The sequence below is a fragment of the Trichechus manatus genome, unplaced genomic scaffold, assembly GCF_000243295.1.
Source record: "Trichechus manatus latirostris isolate Lorelei unplaced genomic scaffold, TriManLat1.0 scaffold00036, whole genome shotgun sequence".
Classification (NCBI taxonomy): Eukaryota; Metazoa; Chordata; class Mammalia; order Sirenia; family Trichechidae; genus Trichechus; species Trichechus manatus.
Genome location: NW_004443972.1, coordinates 2,628,288 through 2,635,047, shown reverse-complemented (window position 1 = coordinate 2,635,047; position 6,760 = coordinate 2,628,288). Strand labels below are relative to the sequence as shown.

General features: G+C 36.9%; 1 protein-coding gene across 1 annotated transcript in view; it reads right to left on the bottom strand.

The window, feature by feature from the left end:
* The window catches only part of ACVR2A (activin A receptor type 2A), a 96,257-nt gene that overhangs the window by 62,893 nt on the left and 26,604 nt on the right, over positions 1–6,760 (bottom strand). The window lies entirely within an intron of this gene.

Here is a 6,760-nt window from a genome sequence, read left to right as displayed (position 1 = left end):
GGGGGATTCGTAAAATTAACATACTCTAAACCTCTAAATTTAAAAATTAGAACAGATATTAGTTGTCTTAGTATCTAGTGCTGCTGTAACAGAAATACCACAGTGAGTGGGTTCAAGGAACAGAAATTTATTTTTTCACAGTTTATGAGGCTTTCCATCTAGGGAAAGGCTCTCTGTCTTTGTTGGCTCTAGGGTAAGATCCTTGTCTCTTTTCAGCTTCTATTCCTGGGTTCCTGATCTGTGCCGCCTTGCATCTGTGCCTGTTCTGCTCTTTTTATATCTCAAAAGTGATTGGGCTTAAGACATATCCTACACTGATATGGTCTCATTAACATAACAAAGAAAGCCCTCTTCCCAAATGAGATTACATCCACAGGTATGGGGTCAAGACTTAGAACACGTATTTTGGGGGGACACAATTCAATCCGTAACATTAGTCTTTCTTTTAAATTATATATTTACTGATTTATAAGTCTACAACCCTGTTTAGCCTCTTTGCAACTAATAAAAGCAAAAAATTAAATGGGGGTGGGGAAGGTAAAAATAAACTTGCTATTTTACAGCTACAAAATCTAGCATCAAATACTACATAATGAGAACTGTGACCCCCCCAAGACTCACACTACTACTGAAATCATTATAGATAAAAGAGTCACTGTCCTTTAGACATTACATATAGGAGTTCAAAATTTACATATTTTTTCACTTAAACCTATTTTTACAAACTTAAAAATATCTTTTGTCATCTTCAAAACAAGCCTACAGGATAAACAAAAGTAGGTATCAATAATCCTACCCAACTCCTATTCTAGACTCAGGACACAATGAATAGGTTCATACTTGAACCAAAACAGATCTTCGAATCATCCTTTCCAGGGGTTCTTAAAGTGGATGTGATGTACATCAGCAACAACTGAGAACTAAACAAAATTTCCCTGGCTCTACCCTTAAAAGACTGATTCAGAAGGTCTAAGGTGGAGTCCAAGAATCTGCATCTTTACCCAGTACCCAAAGTGATTCTGATGCTGGAAGGTCCTCAGACCACAGTATGAGAAACACTAATCAGTTCAATCCCAACTGTGTCCTAGAGAGATGCAGTGATTAGGCCATTATGTGGAGGAGCTGTGACTCAATCCCAGACTTCTGGCTCGTAATTTCATTATCATTTTCACTACACAACACCATTCACAAAACAAGACTTAGAAAGCAGTTTTTGCTTTACCTAATAGGGATTATGTGTAAATGAATTTTCATCAATTACTAATCATGAGGCTTCACTGAACTCTGAAAACTACTTTAAAAGAGTTACAGGTTAGAAGGTGTGGTATGAACATTTATTCCAAGAAAACATGATGGTTAACTCTTTTTCCTTCTTTGGATGTGCCAAACTAACAGGAACAACAAGAAGGTGTGTCATGTTGGTAAAAGTCACTACCTGTATAATACACTGAATCCATTTAATCCTATGAAGTAAATACACCCTCGCCTCACTTATCAACATGGTTAGGTTCCAAAGACCAGATCATTATGAAAAAATCAGCATTATATGAAAATCGATGACCACATCAGATCACAAAATAGAGGATGACTACATCATTACATAACTGCCAAATTACATCACTACATAACTGTCAAGCCACTGAGAATCATGGCCGAGTCAAGTTAATAACCTTAACCATCACAGCCAGTGTTATGCTCGCCTTGCACCCTGGTGTTTGTTATTGCCAGATGTATGTCATTAATGAGCAAAATAGTCACAGAGTAAATGTTTTACTATTGTCATAAATGTGAAATGTCAGATGTCAAGATAATCGATAGGTGAGGAGCTGTTGCTGTTGTTGTTGTTAGGTGCCATCAAGTCGCTTCCAACTCATAGAGACCCTATGTACAAGAGAACAAAACACTGCCTGGTCCTGCACCATCCTCACAATTGTTGTTATGCTTGAGCTCATTGTTGCAGCCATTGTGTCAATCCAGCTCATTGAAGGTCTTCCTCTTTTTCGCTGACCCTCTACTTTAACAAGCATAATGTCCTTTTCCAGGGACTGATCCTTCCTGATAGCATGTCCAAAGTATGTGAGATGTAGTCTCGCCATCCCTGCTTCTAAAAAACATTCTGGTTGTACTTTTTCCAAAACAAATTTTTTAATTCTTTCAGCAGTCCCTTTGAATTGTGTGGTGTTGGTGAAGGATATCTGAATATAGCATGGACTGCCAAAGTGAGGAGTAGGTGTACTATTTCCACCCATTTTACAGATAAAAAAACTGAGGCTTGATGGTTCTAACTTGCCAAGGAATACAAAGTTAAGTGGTCAGGCCAGAACCGGACAGAAATCTTTATGACTCCAGAGTATGAGCTCTTAAGTACACTGACTACTGTGGTTAATGTCCCTATCACTCTTATTCACTGTCTAAGCAAGAGATTTTGATATAGTATTCTGGACAATCTTTCATTTGCTTTTAGGTCACCATGAACTTTGTCCAGTTCTTACTTCATAAAAATCAATCATTTACTTCAGACTCTTCCTCTACTATATTGGTTTAAATCAACCTCCTCTGCCTCCCTGATACCCACATTATTACTCTGCAATCAATTTCATCTGCTGATCTCAATGGTTTCTCTTGGGTGTCATTCTGAATAACTACCTCTCTCCTCCAAACTATGTACTGACATAGCTAGACTAAAAAGCCCTTGGTTGGGAAAGGTGTTTTCTTTAAAGGGATAATCAATTACTTTGTTCTTATAGAATACTGGCCGTTGTCAAGTACTGCCATTTCTTATTTTCATCTTCTTTAGAATCTCTGCTGCTCTCATCCTCTTGATGGCTTCCCCATCATTTAACAAAGCTCTCTTTCACATCAGTTTCTCAATCTGACTGTTTCCAGAAACTACCTATCTTTTCATATAGAAGTCCCTTCACAAGTCTATCCTAGAGCTTCCTGTTTGCTCCTCTCATGCCTACCCAAACTTCCTGGCATCATCACCACTTCACCAGATGCTCTAGTCCAGAACTGTCCAATACAATCGCCACCAGCCATGTGTGGCTACTGAGCACCAGAAATGTGGCTAATCTGAATTAAGATGTGTGTTAAGTATAATATTTAAAATTTATACCAGATTTCAAAGACTTAGTACAAAAAAATGTAAAATATATTATTAATAATTTTCATATTGAGCACGTTGAAATGATAATATTTTGAATATACTGGGTGAAATAAAATTTATTAACATTAATTTCCTTTGAATTTTTTTTTTTAATGTGGCTACTAGAGAATCTAAACTTACATTTTGAGGATAGCATTTGTGGCTTGCATTATATTTCTTCTGGACAGCACTGCTCTAGACACTCCATCATCCTGAGCCTGAATGATCCAATGCCTTCATCATAACACCACCATGTGAGACCTTCTTAGAACATATCCACCCTATCTTTTCAATCATTCCTCAAAGCAATATCAATTAGTAAATCCAATTTAAAAAATTGAAAATAATGTTTCATCACAAGCAATATATGTGTGCATTTCAAGGAACACTATCTAGAAATGAATATCTCCGAAACAGGAAGTTAAGTGTCAAGCAAACGGGCTATTCAAAAGCACATAAACCATCCTGCCTATTCTAGAAATAGTTCTATCCTGTACTTGGAAATCACTGTCTGAAGCTTTTCTCATTGCTTTCTATCCCGTGTACTATAAAAGGTACCCCTAATCAGGTAACGTAATGGCTCTCTCTAACAAAGAAAAATCTGAGAAACAATAGAAAGACAAGTATATCTTTGATTGCTAAAATATCTATATGCAAAACAAAAAGCATATAAGATGCTGGGAATCAGAAAACATGTTATTAAGGTAAAAAATCATTATAATTTTCAGAAAGGATGCATAAGCAGTATCTGCTACAAACTCTGCTCCACCAGATGACTCTGGGATAGTGGTGGGTGACTCAGACCCATACCATGGTCATCTAAAAGCACTTCTGTCAAAGTAAGACGTCAAACCAATGGTTCTTTAATTGAATGAGACAAGAAATGTGTTCATGACAACCTTCCTGGATTTGTAGAAGTGGAAGTTATAAACTAAAATACTAGGAGAAAAATCATGGCAATCTGGAGCTATCAGACTGGAAAAAAAAGGCAAGAGAATGGTTTCTGCTGAGAAAATACTTTGAAAATATAAAGTATAAAGTACAACACAATGTAAGCTATCAATGATTTAAATCAACTACTCAACACATTGGATATCCTCGGAATTCAACTGAGCATTAAGATATAATAAGTTTTTTACATCAAGGCATATCTTACTTTTAATTGAGTTTTACATATGTTCAATGTGGAAAAAATATGACTCCTTCTCAATGATGCAAAACTGGTAGGTGGGAAATATTTAAGAGATTAGCTAGCAATCATAATTTTACTGCGGTAGAAAACATACATATCATCAAACCATAGACTCCATATTTTCAATGCTAATTCAGAGGAGGAGACAGTGTTTGATTAGGTTTGTCACTGCGTTGTGAAAAGCAAGCAATCTTCACAAATAAGAGTCCCTAATACAGTAGACAAAGAGGTCTGGTAGCACACTGGGTAAGCGCTTGGCTGTTAACTGAAAGGTCGGTGGTTTGAACCCACCAGCTGCCCTGCGGGAGAAAGATGTGGCAGTCTGCTTCCGTAAAAATTTACAGCCTTGGAAACCCTACAGGGCAGTTCTACTCTGTCCTACAGAGTCACTATGAGTCACAATCAACTGGATGACAGCGGATTTGGTTTTTTTGGTAATATAGTGGACAAGGTGCCCTGGTGGAGCAATGGTTAAGCAGTTCAACTACTAACCAAAAGGTTGGCCATTTGAATCCACCAGCCGCGCCACGGGAGAAAAGACCTGGTGATCTGCTCCTGTAAAGATTACAGCCTTGGAAACCCAATGGGGCAGTTCTACTCTGTCACATATGGTCACTGTGGGTCGGAATCCACTCGACGGCACACAACAACAACAACAAAAAATACAGAAAGTACTCAGCAAAATTGTTTGTCTCCCACACATGTCAAAGACCAACGGACAAACAAAATCAAGCCATAAGGAAACGGTAGGAAGAAACAAGAGAATGAGCAGAAAAATTAATAAGATGACAACTTGAAAAACAGCAAGATGGCAATTTTAAGAAGCTCTCAAGATGACACCAAAAAGCAGGAGGAAATTTGTTTTTAAAATGAAATCTTAACAGATGGTTAAGGAGGAGACTTAATCCTCAGAATATTTATATAATGAGTTTTCAATATATTTCTGCTCAATTCCACTGAAACTGAAAAGACAGTACGGCGTAACAGCAGCTGTTCTACACTTTTGCTTATGAAGACTTACCTGCAACAGATAGCATGGCTTTTCACTTTTTTTTTTTTCTTTTTGTTTCACAAAATATTGGTATATCTGCTGTAAGAACTGATTTATAATTAGCTACATCATACAACATAAATGCACAAGCACCCAGGCTCAATATTCTGCAAATCTTCTTATGAGGGATAAGATATAAAATTTTCAATTTAAATAAAATCCCAATTTAAAAAGCAGACAAAATTATTCCTTGATGTCCATTCAGGTCCTTAGAACTTAAGTATTAAAATGCAAAGAAAGAGATCAGCAGAAGGAAGTGTAGAAGAAAGCTTACTTAACAATTAATTTGATTAGCATTAATGTATTAACTCACTGGCATTTATTCAACATAGACCAAAAGGAAATAAAAAAATGTCTTCCTAACAAACTTTTAATATCATAAAAATCAACAAGCATTAGAACCATAGAAGGAGAGACATAGCAGGGGAAACACCTTTCCACCTATGAGCTCTGAACACTGGAAAAGAGTATCAAGCATCAATCAATAACCATATCTGAGTGCTCAGAGTATACAAAACACTATATGGATATACACCAAAAGAAATAGTTGTTTTCTTCCCCTGGGGAATCTGCAACGCATTCTGAATATCAAACATACTAAAAATTTAGAAATTATTTATAATAGTTTATATGCTTATATGCAAAGTACATGAGAAATGTGAAGAAAGAATAAAAATATAAAAAGAATTAATTCTATAAGGCTAGACAGAAGTATATGAAAAAGATTCTTTTTCATTACCTAAAGAAGGAAGAGAGTTCTCAGAGAAAAGACTGGCACATATGCAGAATGCAGTTTGTACTGAGAAATAATGAAAAAGGAGGCTTATTAAAAGGGAAGAAGGAAGAAATGGGGTCATCTTTACCACACAGTCAGTGAATTAACTAAACAGCAGACTGAAATGAGAAAAATCAGGGTGTCATGGATTGAACTGTGTCCCCCCAAAATATGCTGTAAATCTCTATGCCTGTGGTTATAATCCCACTGGGAAATGGGTTGTCCCTGTAATGTTAATGTGACAGGATCAGTGTAAGTGTGTGTCTTAAATCAATCTCTTTTGAGATAGAAAAGAGATTAAACAAGCAAGCGAAGGAAGCAGAGATGGGGAAGAGACATGCCAAGCCACATGAAGACTGCCCAGGAGCAGAAGCTCAGAAGAGACAAGGACTTTCCCCTAGAGCCAATGGAGAAAGAAAGTCTTCCCCCTGAGCCGGCGCCATGAGTTTGGACTTCTAGCTTCCTAAGTTGAGAAAATAAATTTGTTTGCTAAAGCCACCCACTTGTGGTATTTCTCTTATAGCAGCACTAGATAACTAAGACACAGGGTCAACAGTCCTTGCAACTAAAACACTTATTATAATTATCTAAGGCATT